This window comes from Hyposmocoma kahamanoa, unplaced genomic scaffold, assembly GCF_003589595.1.
Source record: "Hyposmocoma kahamanoa isolate Upper Pololo Valley unplaced genomic scaffold, ASM358959v1 117, whole genome shotgun sequence".
In the NCBI taxonomy this organism is placed as follows: Eukaryota; Metazoa; Arthropoda; class Insecta; order Lepidoptera; family Cosmopterigidae; genus Hyposmocoma; species Hyposmocoma kahamanoa.
In genome coordinates, this window is record NW_020653397.1 from 3,008,001 (window position 1) to 3,030,953 (window position 22,953).

At 35.5% G+C, this 22,953-nt stretch overlaps 1 protein-coding gene across 1 annotated transcript in view; it reads left to right on the forward strand.

Annotated features, from left to right (window-relative positions):
• Window positions 1-22,953, forward strand: part of LOC113239918 (sodium/calcium exchanger 3) — a gene marked incomplete at its 3' end in the record, with an annotated part of 340,253 nt that overhangs the window by 108,314 nt on the left and 208,986 nt on the right. The gene's annotated exons all lie outside the window — the stretch shown is intronic.

Below are 22,953 nucleotides of genomic sequence, written 5' to 3' on the forward strand. Positions count from 1 at the left end.
TTACATTTGAATAATAATGTTTTTAGTTTCTGCTTTGTAAAACCACTCCTATTTGTTACTTGACCAAATTTTTATCTTTATATGTATATATATATATACATATATGAAGATAAAAATTTGCTGTAAATATTCCAAACAATAGGGTAATGACATTAATGACTGAAATTTTAAGGGAAATGTATTAAGCACGGTTGCCCATAGCATCTGATTTGTACTCTTCCGAATCCGAGATTACACAAATCTAGAAAACTCTAACCCACTTCGGATGTCGCTTGTCACTAAGTCCAATTCGAAACCGAGAAAATATGATTATCGCTTGTACACCTAGAGATAAAATGACCTTCGGACACCTGTGACATTCGGGTTCGGAATTGATACGAGTTGGACGTAGTCCGTAAACGCTCTAAGAGAAAACATTGAGTAAAAAAAAACACAAAATGTGCAAAATAATAATAACGGCTAGAGGCACTGGTTTTCAACTGAAGCCAGAGACGAGGTAGATGATAAATACTTAACATATCAATTAACATGCTGCTCTCTGCAGAGGTCTCGGGGTCAATTCCCGTTCTAATGTCCCATGGCTCGACTCAGGATTTCCATATTAAGGGCTTATGATCTCTGGTGCACTTAATATTTAAGTGCAGTCCTTGTATTTTATTCATAACTAATAATGTTATTATATTTGTTTACAGGTAAGTAGCAGGTGCTTTAATTTCACCGAGTATGTAAGTACTACATGTGTTTCAACGTTTCTGTGGGTGGTCGGCGATATGCTTCTGAAAGGTAAAGCCTTAATCCTTGCTTTGCCCTATTCTTAAGCAATCTCACTATAGCATGTTAACACAAATGATATCCGCTCTCGCGATACGCTCCTCCCACCGCAAAATGGCGGCTATTTGGTTTCGCAAATTAGAAAAGCATTCAGTTTAAATACAAGTTTTTATAAATAAAAATTATTATTCCGCATTGCTAAATAAATACCCTCCGTACTACCAACAAAAACATCTCAAATAAAATGCAGTAATACACAATAAATCCTGCACTTAAAAAGCACTAATGAAATGTTTGGTGTACTTGGATAAATATGATAATATTCCGTTTGAGTGGTTCTAACGTTTACCATGAAATTACTCCTTAAAGTACAGTTTATAAACATTTATATTCAGGGTAAACTTAAAAAACGCTACTTACGGTATGTTTTCAATAAATAAACACCGAAATCACCAGCCGAAACAATAACACACGATTGTCGTGACGTATTTTTGAAGTTGTTTATTTTTTTAAATGACAGACCCAGGCATTAAAAACTTTATGGTTTGCTAGAGTAGTTACCGAAATAGCAATTAATATTAGTTTTTTTTTACCTGTTATAACTTCGATATCCGATAAATCAGTATAAAATCATCACCGGCACCTCTAGGTGTGGTATGCGTCTACGGCTGCATGTATCGCGTGAGCGGATAAAGTCTAAGTTTTAAGCTCGTTCAGGTTGTATCTTGTTACGTGTTGTTTAGTAGCAGTAGAGTTTCTTGTGAAAGAGTTCGTCCAGAGAAGTACTACCACCTTATCTATTCCTGCCGCCGAGCAATAATGTGAGCATTTCTTCGTCCCGGTTTTAAAGGATAAGGATGCAGGTGAAATTACAGGAACATAGGACTTGTCAACTTTACGTCTCAGAGTGACGAGTGCAATGGCAGTGCCCTTTAGATTTTCGCGATTCAAACCAGAAACACAACTTGCTCGTCCTGTAACTTAAGACTCCGTTAAGGCAGCTATACGTAATTGCGAAATATTCGCCGTCGTTTAATCCCTTGTTGTATCACTATTACTAAAGCTTTAGTTATGAATTTAATGTATAAGATATTTAAGGCTTCACTCTAAAAATCATACTCTTTTGAAATACGATTACTTGTAGTTTCCTCGATAGAAAAAAAATCCGAAATTATCTCTAAAAAACAAAATAAACCCTTAGTACGGCGTAAATACTTCACGGAAGGCTATTAGTTTTTGAATAATAACAAAACTAAATCTTTTCTACAACGTAGGTATACTACGTACATTTTTAAGATGTGTATTTGTTTTAATAATACGAAGGAAATACTTAAATTCGCATGGCGTCCGCCCATACTAGCCGGAGCCGCCACCTCTGTCCGCTTTAGTCCTTCTTCGGCTGTCAGACGTGGAGTAAAATCAATTAGCGCCAGGAGCTAGGTGCCCAAATTAAAAGTGTATATTCCAAATTTCTATTCATTCGTAATATAAAAAGACAAATATAGAGTCTCTAGCAATTTCTGTTTGTTAATAAACATTTATTCACACTTATCATTTACAATAAATGTAAAGATGTATATTTCTTGAAATTTTGTATTGAATTGATATTCAAATATTTTTATGTGAAACTACTCCACTCAGAAAAAACTCCTTCGATCCTTAGTTGGTATAGCGTCTGGCACGGTATGCTAGAAGACGTCGGTTCGAATCCGGTCGGATTGAGGGAATTTTTTCTGAGTGTTCGATGTTTATATTAATAATTATGTTTATTTCTTTTGTTATACAAAGTGACGGGACTAACAAGTCGTGCGCCTGGTGGTAAGCGACATGCCTGTATATAATAGTCGTAATGTAATACTGCTTTGAATCGTAATGATCTGCGGCGAATTGCCACTGTACCCGTTACCCACAGACATAAGTTGAAAAGTCCCTGTAACTTCTAATATCAATTTCGCGTTTTCCAATCAAAATGTTTAAATGTTTGGATAATTTGACTCTTTGATCTCCCGGCTTTTAAGGAGAAGAATAAAAAGTTTTATAAAAATAAAATGATGTAAGAGTGCATAAGCTATATATTCGGTCTTTCTGAAACACTGTGTATAGACCATTGTGTAGAAATATTTGCCAATGTGACGACAATATTCTTACGTAAACAAAATTATCACTATGAAAATTTAATATGCCACTTGTTTTGCCCTACTCTTGTGCAATCTCGGCTACAGCATGTTCGTACAAAAGAAAAACTGCAAATTTCATGTCGTTCAGGTTGTTTCTTATTATGTTTTAACGTTTTAGATAGAAAACCACAGTGAAACTCCGACTAATTATTTAAACTAATTAACTTTGCTTCATTTTTATTAAAGTCATACATAATGCGTAATCCTGCGTATGACTTTAGTAAAAATGAAGCAAACGAGGGTAGTCGGTCACCGACCACTCCTGCGCCCACAGCCATACTGAGAGGTCGGCTCAAGGTTATGCGATAAGTGGCTACCGCTGAGTGCACCGACGTCGGCGCAAGCTCTCATACAAATCTTTCTACTATGAGCATTCGGCTTCGCACGACGGCACACGGCGGGCTATGTTATTTTCACCTCCTTAGGTTCCTTATTCCTCGTAGTTAGCACCTGGTGTCATACGTCAGACTTAGTAGGGTATTATAGCGTAGGTCGATTAAGTAATCTGTGGTCAGGCTGGGTGACCTATTATGACATATTCCAGAAATAACGTTTGGTCGAAATTTCGCAACCTCGAAAGTAATTTTGGGAGGAAAATGTTTTTTCTTCTAAACCTAACCTAACCGAACCTAATCGTGTCTTTGCGATAAACATTCAACATATCTTGAAAGAACAACTGTTTCGTTATAATTCGGTTTTCGGTGTAATGAAAATTCGAACAAACGTTATTTCGGACAAAAACAATTTTCGACTTTGTGATAGGTTACCATCAGGCTGTCAGGGCTTTGGCGCGCAGTTTTCAGATCTTTGCGATTTGAAGTTCTGATTGACACTGCAACTGTTATGGATAGGCGTGCTTGACATCATAAAAAAAACTAATTTCACGAGGTTTAAACTATAATGAAACTAAAACGTTACACTAAGAACTACTATTTATACTTAAAGCTTCTGCGCGCTTGGATAACAAAAATCCGTGGTAGTGACCCGTTTAGTTCTCACAGATTGTTTTGATATATGATTGTTGAGTACATTGCTTCGAATTGGCAGGAGATCTTCAATAATAACGCCGACAAAAATATAATTCAATAAAAAACTTTCTACAAAATGCTGTTTTGAAAATTACTACTAGCTATATATATATACTAATAACTACTGCTAGCTCTTGTTTTTTTTTCTTCTTTCCATAAAGGAAAAGGCAAAGGTTTTACACCATACAGCCAAGTCTTAGTACATTATTATTTTTTTGGACATGAAGTTTAATTATGTTTCTGTAAATATGGCCGCCACAAAGAGGATAGGCAAATTGAGGCGGCGTGCTTGGATTGACTCGGGATTCCTTAAAACGGGCCGATATGGGTATTTTAGTTCGAGATTCGTATAATTTCGCGTTTTAATCTTCAATTAAGGCACAATAGCACTATTCTATTCCACTTTAACATAACTTTAAGATTTCACAAAATAATTGAAAGTCAAAATAAAAACGACACTTTTCCCTCCAAAAGGTCCAGAGCGAATCTCGCTAGCTCTTGTATTTAAATTCGTCCTCCTGCACCCCCGCGTCTCTCGGTGCCCCCGCGGCGGTCAGTTCGTTTCATCGGCGCGAACAATGAAAAATATTTGAAATAAATATTATCAGAAATACAATGTGTACCTACAAATGTTTATTTACAATGTAAACCCCCTGAAGTTTCTTATTCAGTCTTCTCAGGGAATCTGCCTTAAGAATTATTAGTAGAGTTTAATGAAAGTGACGATTTGCTTGCTTATCTAATAAATAAAGATTATTTTCTCAAACATGCTCGGAAATGTTTGCATTGCTTTCAAAAAACGAACACGAAATGTCATTTATGGACCGTGCGGAATGTTCCCAGCCAGGGTCTGCAAACTAAGTATGAAAATTCATTACTGTCCACTTTTATAAACTTTTAAATCTACTTATTATTAATCATTGGCTTACAAATAAATGGACGACGGGTCTAATACAAAAACCACGAAAAAAATGTCCCAAGTCAACCTATTTAAACGTAGTGACATGTAAAGGAATATGAAAAAGCTAAAACGTTGAATTTAAATTGTAATGTCATCGTAGTAGGTACTGTCTAATTTTGCTTGCTTCGCTGTCAGTCGAACAAACGAAGACTAAAGCGTGAATGACGCTCTGTATACGATTTTAACGCCCTATAAGTTCGGACACTTTTTAGCGCGGACCCGACGTCCATATAATTGTAAGTCAATGTTATTAATGAACTATGTAAACAGGCAAAAGAAAACACATACAGCCAACTGCAAAGTGTTCGCAAAAAAAAAAGAAAACTGCGCTAACATTTAGACAAGAGCGTTTTGGTATTCTTTTGTTTTTTCGTCTTTTTTGTATTTTGGTCGCGAAAATGAGTGCTAGTGACAAGAGCGATTACGAAAATATATAAGTAATAGATACACATTGAAACACATCATCACACGTTCAGCAGACTTCTATCGATGTGCCTGGAAAAACAATAACATTTTCTTTAAGCGATTGTCGTAACACGTCAAATATTACTTTTAATATATATTTTTTTACTTTTTCTATGAAACATCTTCCTCTCTTTAATCTTTTATTATTTCTTCAGATTGTTTGAGAAAAATTCTATATATGCCTCGGCGGGAACGAGGATTGCTTGACTCGTATTAAGAGGGAGCAAAGGAAAAATTCCTAATCTTCGATTTGATTTTAGAGGGGTGTATCCACTTTAAAGTCAAAAACAAAATATTGTATGAGTAACTACACGATATATTCAAGCATAGACATTAATCAGAAATATAAAACAATAAAGTTTCCTCGATAGATAAAAAACACGAAATGACCTCTAATTTTCAAATTTTTTCGATTTATCTTACAAATGCTACAGGTCATTAGGACAAAAATTAGATAATTATATTTATGCAAGATCAACAACTGTCACTACGGATTTTTTTTTAATCCCTTTAGTTTTAGAGTTATTCCGCTAAAACGAATTTGGTACTTTTAATGCCTAAAATTCAACATCTCCTGTCGCATGTCACGCGAACTTCAGGCATATATAATATATAAATATGGGTGGAGCCAACGTCAAAACTTTTTTGGCATGAGAGCTCTTAATACAAGGCCTCGCTGGCGTTCTACTCATCTCGTCCGGCAATCCCTTACTTCCCGGCCTCTGCAATAATGTACTATTAAGTGTAGGATTGAGTTTTCTGTGTCGTGTACATACTGTCATTTGCACGCCAACTCAAACTTTATTAAGGATGTTCCAAGAAGTTTAATTAAAACTGAACGTCGGTTAACAAATAGCTTTCACGTCTTCAGCAAGTAATTCTTTGCAAGTGCTCTAGGCGTTCACTAACAAAATAGATTTATCGTTAAATTTATTGCACAGATGAAGCGGAGTTTATACAACATTGTTTTAGAGTTGGCAACATTTCTTGGTTACTTGTCGGATACACGTATACGGACAATTTTTTCTTCGATGTATCAGGTTATTGAAGTTTGTTTTCTTATTATGGTAATGAGTACCTTTTCAAAAAACTGGATTATCTTTGCAAATAGAAAGAAAGAATTAATTACTCATGGAAATATTTAGAGGCACGTTAAAAAAGGTTGAATTACGATAACAATGTTCATATGAACTGGTCATTGGCCACATAACTATACCAGGGAGCCCGTAAGTTGGATAGCCTGTCAAATTCGTACTATGACCTCACAAAATCAATTCACTATCCCAGCAGTTTATGTTCACCATCCGAAATCCGTTCATCTTTTCTTTCATAGTAAAATCGTGACGTGTCATTTGCTATGCACATGGCGGTCTCATTTGTGAAAATAAGCAATTCACAGCAAATTTTACTGTGACTAATTTTTTTTTTTCAAAATGTCGAGATTTTGTTACATTTTTAAGAAATTTTGTTTAAGTTTTATAATTTTTCTAGTTCCATAATTATTTGTTATTTGTTAAGGCTATAGGCTTTTTTGAATAGTTTAGTTCGAGTTTCCCATCTACAGAGTATTGTTGATAAATTATTAGCATGAATGTAATTGCATTTTTAAAAAATTATATTTTAATAATTTTATTGACTTAGGCAAAATCGTAAAATAACTTTTAAATGGTGCCAAATTTGACATATCGCATTAATCAACGAAAATGTACGAACACAAGATACGTTCCAATTATGTTATCAAATTACAAACTCACCTTGTACATTTCAATTATAATAACGAGATAGTCAAGACATGATACGAATTCAGTTTCACCACGTCAAGTGAACTGCGTGTAACTTGGCTGGTTGCTTATATATTAATAGTAGGCCCCCAGAGCGTCTAATTGAAATCAAAAAGAGTTCGTCCAGGTAAGTTTTGCCACCTTACCTAGTTCTGCAGCCAAGCAGTTACGTCAGCATTACTGTGTTCCGGTTTTGAAGGGTGCTGGTGAAATTACAGGCACATGGGACTTGTCAACTTATGTCTCAAGGTGACGGGCGCAGTGGCCCTAAGATCAATGCGATTTAAAGCTCTAAATTGCACTGCAACTGTCGATAGGCGTGTCGGTTACCACCAGGCGTACGACTTGTACGTACCGTTACTTGGTATTATAAAAAATCCTTTTGAACCTCCGTTTTTCCGATTCTGTATCATTCGATACTTTCTACTATTACAAATCTCTGCTCAAGGATAATGAAATTACTTGACGTAACTTAATGGATTGTATTGTTTCTTCTCGCTAACCGTTTTGTTTATATTTTCTGTCTTCCAACTTAAATATTCAAATTCGATTTCGGTCGTTCAAGCTCAGATCGACACTCTAGCTAGCTAATAAATCAAGATCCCGGTAACGTTATGGCCAATCTACTTCCTAGATCCCGGACTTACGAGAATAGATCACTCAACGCGGAATTAAAAAATAATTTAAAGTGAAAATTTTAAGTATTTCTTCCATTCGTCTGTCGTTTTGATTTTTTCTTATGTTGATGACATCCATGGTCGAGTGGTCTGCACAGCGGTTTTTATTGTGTCGCCATCTTTGGGGTCCGGGGTTCAATTCCCGATCGGGTCAATGTTAAAAAAACTTATGAAATCACTTCACTAGTTTTTTATAATTATTAATACAAAGATCGAACACTTGGAAAAAATTCCTTCGTCTTTCGACGTCTTCTAGCATACCGCGCCAAACGCTACACCAACTAAGCGTATGCTAGAAGACGTCGGTTCGAATCCGGCCGGATCGAAGGAATTTTTTCTAAGTACTTTTCTGTATTGTCTTTTTTTTATGATGGGCAGGCCACACCGCGAACGAAGCTAATCTAACTTAGCTTAGCTCAAGTAGCAGCGGCATCTTTTCAAACTTCGGCTAACTTAACTAACCCAACGATCCCACTAGCTATGTAAAATATGTCGCCCTTCTACCGCCCTTCACCCTCACACATATCCATAGTCACTACTTACTATGTATTTTCTTAACTTAGCACTGCATGCATCTACGTCAACTAAACTAAGTAAGCTAGCTCGTTGTGTGGCCTGCGCTTGATGGCAAATGACGGGACCACGACGGGACTAACAAATCGTTGGCCCGTTGGTAAGCGACACGTCGGTCCATAACAGTCGTAGTGCCACTCAGAGCTTCAAAACGGAAAGATCTGAGGGGCACTGCCGCTGCGCCCGTCACCTTGAGACATAAGTTGACAAGTCCCATGTGCCTGTAATTTCACCAGCACCCTTCAAAACCGGAACAGTAATGCTGACGTAACTGCTTGGCGGCAGAACTAGGTTAGGTGGCAGTACTTCCCTGGACGAACTCTTTCACAAGAAACTCTACTGCTGCTAAATATTTCCATAACACAAGTGCTTTAGTTAGTAACATGAGGATGAGAGCAACATATTTGATCTTATTTAATATTTATAGGTTTTAGAACAATGGATAAAGGCTTGGTATTACACAGAGACCTAAACAATGTGTTGCAACATCATTGAATTATATTGATCGCTTATCCAGAGAATCATAAAAAACTCTTTCGTGTTAGCAAAACAAAAATATATTTTTCTCGTGTTCTCGTTTCGTATTATCAAACATCCGTGAAGCCATAAAAAGAGGGTCATATATCAGAAACATTTGCCAGACCATAAGCGCCCCAGAAAAAGAGAAGAATTCACCTTTTACCCCTTTTTAAGAACAGGTATAAAGAACTAGATGTCCTAGATCTAATTCCCGTTTGAAAAGTGTCTTTTGTCCTACTTTGTGCCTGCTTGTAATACTAAGTATATTGTAACGCTTTCATGTTTAGAGCTTGTAATGCGTACAATAACAATCATTTAGATATATGTAGATATATTTTATTTATCCTTTCCAAAACTTGTAAGGTCCATTTATGAACAATAATTTATGTTATTTGTTTTTTAGTTTATTTCTTTTTTATCATTTTCTTTGTGGTTTAAAAAAATACTAACTATGTTTTCGTTCGTTTTTAAGTTATGTTTATTAGTGGAAACTTTGTTGGTTTAAGTGATAATTTCTTTGTACTATAATCTTGTAGACAAATTGTAACCTGTTTGTTTCCTAAAAACAGAATAAGATACACGAGTATACTAAAAACTTATTCTTACAATAAATACGAAATAAAACTGGAATGGGACCATTATGGAAGTACCCCCTTTCCAACAAAAAAACAATCATGAAAATCGGTTCACAAAAAAAAGAACATACAGTCGAATTGAGAACCTCCTCCTTTTTTAGAAGTCGGTTAAAAAATACATATAATTTTTTTTCTAACACAGACATACTTGAATTGTGCAGACTACATGTCATAAAAAATTAAATTTTGACGCTGATGTCCATATATATATGACTGTTGCGAATTTGTAAGAAAAATCATACAATTTTACTCACCTATCAAAACTATTAAACGTAATACTAGGAATTAAATGAAATTAAAAGTACCACAAACTACTTCACGATTACTTAGATCTCGAAACCGTCATTTCTCGGATTCGGAATTGATAAATGAACGTGGGCCCCGATATCACCCGACATATGTATATATAAAAGTAAGAAAAAATAATAAGAAAATGTCCTATTAATTCGTCTAGTTCAATTTCACCGAAGTTCGCGCTCTGGGGCATAGTGCCTAAGATATTGGCAATATTTCCCCTTTCTGTAGATAAACTAATTCTACGATGGAAGTAGCGCTAGCCTTCGGGTCACTGGAGGATTTAACGATTTCGCCTTGTGCCTTCGGAGACCTATTTTAAAATTAAATTTGATTAGGAACTTCTTTATCTGGCTTTCGCCATGTTATGCCATATTATGACATGCTCGCAGACTGCAGACTTGTTTACGCCACGGTGTTTGTACCCGCGTCAAGAACATATAGCTGATGTCAAACACCGTCCCGTCGCGCGTTTGGGATCCAGTATTTCCTCTAACGAAATATCCCAAACAGACATAAGACTGCAGTACTAATTAATATGTTTTAGTTTATTCTAATTTCTATTAATAATTAATAATAAATTAAACTTAATATAAATTCATTCAATAAAATAATTTGTAAAACTTAATGTAGCGTAAATTGGAATGTTTTCTTTGTAAAATTAAAAATAAGGTATTTAATTAATAACTATTCTATAGTGAAAAAATAGGGTGGTTTGCATTAATATTAGACATAACTGGTTGAAGACTGTACCACCTCAGTCAACCGTGACCATGGGACCTGTAAAGGGCACGAAACGTCGGTTTGTTTGAAAAAACAAATATACGCGATTTAAATCCGGAAAAATAGTTTCATTTCCTATTTGTTTATTTTTTTTAAATGACAGACACAGGCATTAAAAACTTAATGGTTTGCTAGAGTAGTTACCGAAATAGCAATTAATATTAGTTCTTTTACCTGTTATAACTTCGATATCCGATAAATCGGTATAAAATCGTCACCGGCACCTCTAGGTGTGGTATGCGTCTACGGCTGCATGTATCGCGTGAGCGGGTAAATAAGGTACTTGTTACTAATAACTTTTTCATTTACTTTATCAAGGTGGATAGTTACCCTACAATATAACAAACGGCGTTAAGAAATCAAAATGCCTGAATGCTAATTAATGAAACACAACTTCAGTTGATTGATTTGGTAAATAAAGACCCTAAAATTAGAGGGAACCCTGTCCGATCAGAGACAGATGGTGGTTCCTTATAATTAATGATAGTAATGACCTTGAGTAAGTATATAACTAATGCCTGATGGCATGTATTTAGTAGCAGTACATTTTGTACGGGGAACGGAAATGGTTCTATCGCTTAGAATGATGGGCAAGATTTCACTTCCATTGCTTAATTAAGGATTTATTCCCATATGATCCCCTAAAACCGATCTTCTGGTGGATACGTTTTTTTTTCGTATTTTCTATTCCCATCGGATCCTCTATCAAGTATAAATACTAATATTTTGTTCCTACCTGATACCCTGGCACTTACATACTTATTCTTTGTAAGCATTGTGGTACAGTCAACAAGAAAATGTATTTCTATATGTCAACATTAATGACCTGTTCCAAAAAAATTTGATTGTCTGTGATAATTACAGTATTTGATCACGTTTGCTTAATAAATTAATATTCAGGAAATTAAACTATTTTTCCGGATTTAAATCGCGTATATTTGCTTTTTCAAACAAACCGACGTTTCGGGCCCTTTACAGGTCCCATGGTCACTGTTGACTAAACAAAACTAGTTAAAAGCGCGATATAAATCCGGAAAAATAGTTTCACTTCCTATGTGTAATAATCGCGAAAATATAAGAACTCTATAAATGAATATTTGATTTTAAAAGTTTGTCCAGGAAAGTACTGCCACCTTACTTTTGCCGCCAAGCAGTAAGGTGAGCGTTACTGCATTTCGGTTTTCAAGGGTAAGAACTTAGAATAATAACGCATAGAAACCTAGTCCGCACACGCTAAGTGAGGCAAATTGAAGCGCGCCAAAAGGGCCTACACGAGCGGGCGGGCCTTCAGTGCTCAAGGTCAACTTGCACCGCGAACAGCTCAAGAATTTTAGCTAAAAATGGCGAAATGTGCGGTAAATGGGTGTAAAAATACATCAGACAAACATAAAATGGATACTAACATCACATTCCACAAGGAAGTAACGCGTTTCAACTTGTATTTTTATATAAATATTCACTAAAACCGAATATTAACCTACTACTAAAACTAGCCTACATGAATTTGATTTTTGCCTCACTTGTGACAGTTCGTTTGATATGAAACTATCATTCTATGCGTTATTATTCTAAGGATGCTGATTAAATTACACGTGTCACGTAGGACTTATTCACTTATGTCGTAAGGTGACGGGCACAGAGGCAGTGCCCCTGCGATGTTTGTGATTTAAAGCTGTCAATGGCAGTGTAATTTGTTTATCCCGTCATTTGGAGTCATAATAGTTATTTGTTATGCAAGGCTGTAAAGTTGTTGTTTGTCGCTAGTGCTTGTATTGAAACCTGAGTAAGCGAAGCAAGCGAAGATTGAAAAAATAGATTCCTGAGCTTAGCGAGGGCTCCAAGACACGAGATGCAAAACAACTTTGCTGCAGATTGAAACGCAAAATTTTTCACCTCACTATAGCGAGGAAAATGAAAGAAAAAAAATTAACATTGCGTTCTGAATTTACACGTCATCAATTTTTATTCTTGCTTGTACTTTTATTTTGTGTGATTAAGTGATTATTGAAATTATTTTAGTTCTTCAACGAATTAAAATAATTTAATAAACACAATTAGTTGTCATTGTCAATTTAATGTCAACAATAATAAAAATGAAATACCTATACTAACGGATTTGTATTACTTATATAATTAATGTACGACAAGTGTTGACTTACAAATAAATGGACGACGGGTCTAATACAAAAACCACGAAAAAAATGTCCCAAGTCAACCTATTTAAACATACTGACATGTAAAGGAATATAAAAATGCTTTTAAATTGTAATGTCATCGCAGTACTGTCTAATTTTGCTTGCTTCGCTGTCAGTTAAACAAACGAAGACTAAAGCGTGAATGACGCTCTGTATACGATTTAAACGCCCTATAAGTTCGGATACTTTTTAGCGCGGACCCGACGTCCATATAATTGTAAGTCAATGACGTCAAGTCGCTTATTTGAACGTGTCTTTTTTTCAGTCCGTCGTCATGTTTGAATTTCAAAAACCTTTTCCTTGCTAGCGTGCAATCAACGCTTTTGCGCGCTGATTTCTAAGGAGAAATAAACTTTCCTAGGTAATGAGGTGAAAAAAAAATGTTAATACGACAAATAAAAATAAAAATAAACGAGCTGTTCTTGATAGTCGTCTTCACAAAATTACAAATTCATTTAGGGAGCAATGTATACGCTTCTATAATAAAATTCCGGTTGATATTCAAAGTTTGCTATTTACGAGGTGTAAAGTGTAACAAAGACTTGGTACTTAAGGTTTATTCTGTGTACTTGGATGACAAAAATTAATGAGAGTTATCCGTTTATCTGTTTCAGATTGTTTGCATTACATTACAAACTACCTTATTCACCGATAAGCATTCGCCTGTATTGTTTTTTTAATGAATGTTTTAAATGATAAATGTGCACAAATATTTAGAGCAACCTCTAGAGTTTTTTATTCATTCTTCTCAGGGGAATCTGCTTTACAAATGAGTAGGCGTTTAATCACTTTGATGATTTTAAATGTATTTTATTATTGATACAAAAGCCGAACAAAGACGAAGAAAAAATCCCTCAATTTAACTGGCGTCAAACCAGTGTCTATGTGCCTAACCGGGGCTGCCGTTCTTTCAACTGAATTATAGACCGAATTAGTAGATCTTGCAACATTTTCTTCGTGTTTGTTCGCCCTTTAAACTTTAGTGTAATTAGGTAGGTTACCAATCAACGAATGTATTGAGGTGTATTGAAAAATGATTACAACTTAGATATTACTTAGATAGACACAAATAGAGATAGATATAAGTTAGATAAATATGGATATTACATATTTTATAGAATCATAACACAGTATAAACATTTGCTAGGTATTTGGTTTAGTTATGGCATTACAAAATTGGAAATAAGATTTGATATTATTTGACTAACTAAATTTATGAAACTACTAAGATTTTCAGTGTCAGTCAAGTTATGTTATCCACTAATTTATAATTCAAATACCTAATAAGGCACTTTTACTACTTTACAACCTTTGTAAGTGCCAAATACTTGCTAAGTTTTGAATTGGTTAAAGTGACTTAACAGATTTTTAGCTGGACACGAAGCAGATTACGTATCTACACTAGGTTTTTAAATTGTAGGATTTTCAAGCAGATGTTACTTACTATATATTCATATTCATTTAGTGCCTTCAGACAACACAGTCCACAACATTACACCTTTAGTTACATTATTATTATTATTATTTTGATAATTATACATATCGAAATCGACTCTATTAATTAAAATAAATAAAATATTAAAATATAAAGTTGTATACATTGTAAGAAATTAAAATTATATTGAAACGATTAGATTAAAATTAAAATTAATTAAACAAATAAAGTGACTAAGGTGTATAATAATGGCACCTTTTATTTAAATGTACCATAGGACAATACGACATTTATTTATGTACACGCAATCAAGTCTGCCAGTTATCATGCTCAAGATACTGTTGGCGCTGGCCCGCATCCTACGCATCAAGGAAGTGCATCGCTTGCGCATCGTGGCGTGGAAACAATCCACCCGCGCGTCTGCGAACATACCTGAAGCGCTGCAGTACCGGGGCAGCCCCATCAGTACCCTAAAAGCGTTGTTGAATTGTACACGCAGAGCATTGTACTGCCTTTGTGTGTCGTTTGCCCACAGGGCGCTGGTGTAAAAAATTGTACAGAAGGCTCTAAATAGAGTTACCTTCACTTGAGCTGAACAATAAGCGAACCTGCGGGCAATCATATTGGCTCTTACGGACAGCGCTCTGCGTTCTCGTTCAATATCATCATCGTCCCCAAGATCAGACGTCACCATATGCCCCAGATATTTGAATTTATTGACTACCTCAAGAGTTGTCCCATTTAATTTTACAACTGGAACATCCGGAACTGGTTTCCTTCTGACCCTAAAGACCATGCACTAGCTCTTGCTTACGTTGTATTTCAGTCCGTGGCCAAGAGCATACCTTTCACAAGAGTTGATCAACTTCTCCAGTCCACATATGGAGGCACTCAGCAGCACCATGTCGTCTGCGTAGCTACTATGGGAGTAGAATTCCGTTAAAATTATTTCAAAAAATTTTGTCCCTTTCGCTCTGGAGCAGCCGATTAGTGAAGTAGTTTCGTCGTAATCAAACTTGAATATTTATTTATAACATATATTACAAATGTTTTTGTTTATTTTCTACCAGTCATGTCCATGTCATAGGCCTCGTTCACATATCCAAAGTTGCTCAACGTGCGATGGAGTGAGCTATGTTTGGGGTTTCTCTGATGGACCGATTCCCTAATGAGGTCATACGTCAGAGAACTATAGTGACGGACATAGCTCGTAAAATCAGTAAGCTTAAGTGTCAGTGGGCCGGGCATGTCTGCAAGAGGGTTGATCGCCGATGGAGCAGACTTGTTCCGGAATGGCGACTACGTTGTGACAATGCAACCTCTTTCATCGCCATCCCACCTTTTTACCACCTTTTATCTGGTTGCTGGCCACCTACTTTGAAAATTTAAATCCTTTCTCTTCTTCGTCACTTACTTTTCTTCTTTCCATCGCCACTCTATACTAGATTTCCGAAGCGACCACACGTGCTCGACTTGACATGAACTTCTGATCAGTTAAATCATGTAACCTAAGTGCTTGCAAAAAATTATTATTTGTAATACCATTGACCGATTGTAAATGTAACCGAACTGCTTATAAAATATAGTATTCTCTTGTATTAGGCGCTCTTGGGGTAAGTTCCTTTTTACCATAACCTGTATTTAATGTAGTAGGGAGTGTTTTTATATGATTGTACCTGTTTTTATATTATTATGTTTTGTTACAGCCTTTACGCCCTTATTACCTATTCTTTTCCCTTCCTGTACTCTTTATTTCTGCAATAAAATTCATGGGGACCGAACCTTGTATTTATTTACGCGAGGCTTGCGTGACAACATCAAGGAAGACGCCCTGCGGCAAGACGGACGGACGACCTGAGAAAGGCCACCGGCAGCGGCTGGATGCGGGCGGTACGAGACTGGAAGAGTTGACGTGATCAAGGGGAGGCTTATGTCCAGCAGTGGATGCTTGTAAGCTGATGGTGATGATGATATGAAATAGAGATATTATGAATTTTGGACCATTGGTTGAGAATATTTGAATGCAATAATCATTGACTTACAAATAAATAGACGACGGGTCTAATACAAAAACCACGAAAAAAATGTCCCAAGTCAACCTATTTAAACGTAGTGACATGTAAAGGAATATCAAAAAGCTAAAACGTTGATTTAAATTGTAATGTCATCGCAGTACTGTCTAATTTTGCTTGCTTCGCTGTCAGTCGAATAAACGAAGACTAAAGCGTGAATGACGCTCTGTATACGATTTTAACGCCCTATAAGTTCGGACACTTTTTAGCGCGGACCCGACGTCCATATAGTTGTAAGTCAATGGCAATAATAGAGTAATTTAATTTTATTATTAATTGTAGTGTCACTTTTCTTTCTCCCTCTTACCGGAGTTCACGTGCTAATTGAAACAAGACTCTTATTTCCTAACATACCGAGCTCTTCAGCTGATATCCAGCAATCTGTGTAAAGACCAAATTAAAAAAAAACACCTTTAATCTATAGGAAAGTTAGATTCTTTTTTGTGGAAGAAAATTACAAAAAAGCAACAGTAAAACCTAATTCACCGAGTTGGTAAAGTTTGTGTTGAACATCTGGAATAACATCACGTAGCAAATGTTTTGGGACGTAACCGTAACAAGTAACAACATCTGATACTCGGAGCGTATTTTTTATGATATACGATTATTACGGGGTTTTAGCAGTGAGAGGTATTTTTTAATTTTGTTTATTTAACAAAAGTTAAAAGTCAGTCGATTCATAACAATCGCGAAAACCTAAGAAGTCGATAATAATTATTTTCTATAGGATGATAATCTTGAATGATAGATGTTCTAAATTCAAGGATGAAAGCAAAAACAGTAGACTAGTGCGCTGGTTTATGGCATAACAATAATAATACATAATTTATTGTTTTTTTTTTTATTATATTGACTATTTTTTCCAATCAGATTCTTATGATAATGATTTTATTGTACTGGAAGAAAAGAATCGACAGCAGAAGTTGTTCAAATTTGATTAAATTTGACCAACTACTGCTGTCCCGATTTTTTTTACAATGCAATAAAATGATCCTTACATAAAACTTATGGTCGTATTCCAGAACTCTACTCAGTGCTCACATCATGACTTGAGTATGATTTGAAGCACTGGAAATCATACTCAAGTCCTTGTCATTACTATCGTATTTCCAGTGTTTGACAGCATACTCAAGTCCTGAGTTGAGCATTGAGGAGAGTTCTGGAATACGACCCTAAGTCTATCAGAATAAAAATAAATTAATCAATTTTATTAGTTTTGTATGAAAATGATTTGTTTAAATTTGACGAATATGAAATAATCCTTACGTGAAAGTGACTCGATCAGCATTAAAAAACAAATTTGATAAAAAAAAAACTAACTATGCCAAAATTGTTTTCACAAGAAAAGACTTCATGGTTCCTAAGACAGTTTCCTTGTATCTTCTATAGCTTCAGATTTCCCCATACTGTCCCATTAAAAAAAAAATACTGTATACTTGGTGCTCAATTCAACAGAACCCTTTTGAAATTTAGTTGCATAGTGATTATTGGTAGTCGAAAATATGATACATCAGCGATTCTTCCACCATCCTTTGTCTTTTACTTATAATTAATGATTTTATTTAATTGTTGACAGGTAAGTGGCAGTTGCTTTAATTGCACAGTGTATGTAAGTACAGCAATGTGTTTCAACATTTCTCTGGGTTCGGAGAAGTACTGCATATCGCGTTATTTATTCCAGCAATAAGTCATGTGAGCATTACTGCGTTCCTGTTCTGAAGGGTTAAGGGTGCTGATGAAATTGCAGGCACATGGAACTTGTTAATTTCCTGTCTCAGGGTGACAAGCGCAAGCGGTAAACCTCAGGTCTTTGAGATTTAACCTGTCGCGCGTCGTAGACACACGTTGTCTCTAATAATTTTGGTAAAAAAACGAAAGACGTTATAAACTGTTTTAATATATTTTTATTTCTAGGTGGATAAAAGCATTGCTTGCGTTTAGAGACACCTCGTGGCTCTAGGACGCTACAGTACCAAAATCGATAGAGACACCGAGTGTCTCTATGACGCGTGACGTTATTGCTACTACCACCTAGTGCACGACCAGTTCGGGCTGTCACTTGATAGCTTACAAAAAGGTGTTTTTAACGATCCATTTAATATGCGACTAACGCGAGGACTGTTTGAATGTTATTTTTTTTAACATACACACTCTTAGCCCTGCAATAGGGAAACCCTGCCATGGCATGTAGACACGCAATGACTACCACAAATTACAGCCAAACACACGAGAGAAATAAATTTAGGCCATACAAATATTTCTAGCATGGTAACCGTTGGGCCACGGAGGCAGCAATGAATTAAATTTAATGTAAAAAACTCAGTGTTAAAAAATACTCGACTACAATAATAATAGCAAATATAAATCTTTCAATAGTTGTTCTATCGTGTACGTTAGAAGCGGTAACATGAATGTGACATGGGTTCATTACATTCAAAATTGTGCTTCTGTCTGTAACCCTGTCACATTGGCGTGTAAGTGGTTGTGTAACTCGGAATTCTTTTAGGTCTTATTAAATTCCTGAGGATAGAGGCCGTAAAACATGTCTTACTGTGTGGATATGCGTGTGTCTGGGAAAAGATATAATTACAGTTTTTAAGCATTACTTACTGACTGTAGTAGGTAAGTGGATATTTTTTTCAGGGCAACCTTTTTTGGAGTAGTAATTTACCGTTTTTTTTTTAAATTTATTTGTTATAATACCAAGTGAGGGGAGGAACATGTGGTAAGTGACAGGCCTGTTAATAACAACGCAAATATCTAAGGGGCACTGCCACCCTGATACATAAGTTTACAAGTCCCATGCATCTATATTTTCACCAGCACCCTTACCCCTCCAAATCGAAACGCAGTAATTTTCACATTACTGCTTGGCGGCAGAAATAGGTAAGGTGGTAGTACTTCCCTAGACGAACTCTTTCACAACTGAAACTGACTTTACTAAAAGTGACCTTAACTACTAATAGTGCAACTGCTACCAATAGAGCTTCAGTAGCAGGTTGTCTGGTAGTACTTAAAGAGAAATATCTCCATATAAAAATCATGTACAAAGTTAGATATTTTATACTCAAATAAATCGTTTTAAAGTTTTGAAGTATTGCAACGACATTGTACATAGCATAAAGAACTTTATGGTGAATTGTGTAACGTACAAAGTAGCATTCTCGAGCGTGCGTGAAAATTTCGCGGAAGATTTTGACTCATCGAGTATATAACCAGAAATAGAGACGTAATAAAGGGCCATACAATCCTGGTAACTCATCAGTGATACATCACTTATAAATATCAACTCTCGTTTGCACTGAAATAAAGACAGGCCAACAATTGACTCCGTATACACAGGTCAGTTGTATATACCAAAAAATATTCTGTATTTATTGTAATATACATAATATCCCTAACAATGGCGTGCTGTTACATTCGGTGGTGTGGGAAAAAACAGCAAAACATCTAATTACAAAACAAACAATCAAATTTCATCGGTAATTAAATACTAAATACGTAACTTTGCAATTATCGTCCATTATAGCGAAGCTCAAGTTAACTGGTCGATTTGAAGTGAAACAATTGACGACACCCATTGACGACACCCGTCAATTGTTTCGAACTCGGGCTAGCCAATCGGAGTTGTCACAGTAATGATATGGCAGAATAGTTTTCAAACAAATTAAATGACATTTCGTCTGTGTTTCTGGTTATATACTCGATGTTTTGACTTGTCAATTGACCATAAAGTTCATCATACTATGTACAATATCGTTACAAAAATTCGCTTCCATCCGTTCCGTCTCAATATAAATTGAGCCCTAGGCGTAGGTATCGTATATTTTTTGTAAGTTAAGATCGTCGTTTAATATTAAATGCCTAAACCATTTGATTTAGCATAATAGTTTTGCCGCTCCACCTCTGATAACTCGCCTTAAGTCGCATAGCGACTGGATCGCACTTCACCTAGATATTCAATTGATTGAGCTATAAAATAGAGTGTTGGTAGCCCGGTTAGTCCAGTGGGATAGCGCTTGCTTCTCAATTGCGAAGTGGAGCGGTTGGTCGGTGGTGACACTTTCCTACGTACGTAGGTATATTTGTTAATGTTTAGTAGCCCTTATTCTTTTTTTATTTCTTAATTCAAAACCCATTACTGCGGCAAAAAGCCTTTTAAACCCAATGGTTTAAATGGTTTGACTTTATTTGTGAAATTACTCCACTACCAACTTAATTACAATAATTAAAGTGTCATCTATTGTCAGTGGCTGGTAGTTAAAGGTTGAGTGAAGAAAAACTTTCATACATTTCTCACAGATGGCGGTACGGCAAAAAAAAAGACTGCAATAAACCCATGGAAAAAATCATGAGGTTTGATGGTTCGTTTCGCGGTTTAGTTGGCATAGCGTCTGGCGTCGGTTTGCTAAAAGACGTTGGTTTGAAATGGTTTGAATCCAGCCGGATCTAAGTAATTTTTTTCTAAGAGTTGGATCTTTGTTTAATAATTATAACAAATACATTATGACGGCAGTAGAGCTCCTTGTGAGAGAATTGGTCCAGTGAGGTACTGCCCCGGAAGAAAAAACACCATGGAAGTGCCTTAAGCCTCGAATAATATCAGAACCAATGTCGCCAAAACTCACACATTCTGAATTTGAAACACTACAAAATCTTGATTGATTGGTCGTAGTTTCAAAGTTAAAAAGAAATAACAAATTCTGGATTGTTATATAATTTAAACTTTATCCCGTCGGCATATCGTTGAAATTTCAACCAATGTGCTGTCATCCCAAGCAGCACAGCCACATCTAAATATATACTAAAAGATATCTAAAAGAATTTAATTCGATTGAATATTTTAAGAGTTCAAATTCCCTAAAGATATCTCGAAGAAGGTTTCTAGATAATTTAAAGTATAAGTGGGCACAACTTTATTAGTAGACCACAAGAGTGCTTTGAGAAACTATCTGTAGGTAGTGTTAATTCTTATCTTTTTTCTCAAGTAACCCTTCTAGAATGCTGCAAGACCATTTGTAGAATGTAAACAGTTTTTATTTAGTATTGTAAACAGTTTTTAGATAATTTATGGTGTATGATAGTTTTCTTAGTAATATTATTTTAAAACCAAAATACGAAAGTGTTACAAACATAAGACGCAATTCTCTTAATACTAATAGATTTCAAGTTTAATGGCTTACAAAATATAAACTATCAAAATTGCAACATGGCGAAATTAGATATAATATTTCTGACTTTTTCGCGCAATGTTTAATCGGTTAGAAAGCGCGAATTTACGTGCAACTTTAAATACATTGTGAAAAGTGATGTAAAACCTGTCATAAAAGTAAAGCGCTCGCAGTTATCGATTTTCGGTTTTAAATATTTACAGAAAGCTTAAACATACAAAATAACTCACAAAACAAACTATTTTCAAGAAGTTCTAAGTTTCTTCAAGCTAATTTCAACTTATATTTACTTTTTAAAAAGAAAAGAAGTTTTTCTCGGCGACTTCATAGTCATTCTTTAAAAACAAGAATTTAAAGCTTTTATCAAAACACTGTTTGGAGCATTTTGTCTATAGCTTTATCTATAGAAAAAAGATTATTTTTACTTGCTTCATGTAGTTGATCTTGTAGAAGAATATTCACTCCTATGAAGGTTTGGTGATTGTCTACAAAACGCAATGTTTCTAAGCGATTTTTCGTTTGACAGTATTACAAAACCTTTATAAAAGTTATAGGAATAGTGAGCGTATTATGCAATACAAAACTTTTCAAAACACTAGGTCAAAAAACAAATAAAGAAATCCAATCTGTCGCAAAAAAACGTTATTATGTATAATTATATAGAATGTGTTATATATGACTAGGAAGGTGGATAAATTCCCTATCATATAAATATAAGGAATATTTTAATGACATACCTAACTTATGTTGGAAGAAATAAAATTTTCATTACAAAATTGAGGTTATTTCTTCACGCCAACCACATTTCACACAATGATTTCACTATATTCTATTGATAGACGGCACAATACACATACACAACATTGAAGTACATTAGTTTACGCGCTTATTTCAATTATTTTTATCACTTATTTGTCAACAAACAAATGCCGACCATGACCGGCCCGAGCGCGAATTACGACGATTGTATCCAGCGTTGCTAATTTGTGGGGAATTCCCCAAATTGTGGGGAGTTTCAACTAGGTTGGGGATTTTGTGGGGATTGGCGCTATGTGAGGAAAATGTGGGGATTCTAACATTTTATCATTTTGTTTAATCTATCATCGCTAGTTTGATCGTTACTGTTAGAAACACTGTGATGGACTATATCGACGTGTTTTTGAACATCGCACATCTCTTGTATTATTAACAAGCAGCTTAAATAGAATGATTATTAGAGCACTTGGTTCTGAATTGTAAAATTACCAGTCGGTGCGTGTTGAGTCCGCGATTCTTTCTCCCGCTTAGGCCGGTTCCCGGTATGAAGCAAAACGAAATCAGCTATTGATAAACAAAGCCGAGCAGTTGGTACTTCCATACCACAACTTACCATTCGTCAACTTTAAATATTAAATATAGGTCGAAATTCTTTGATTA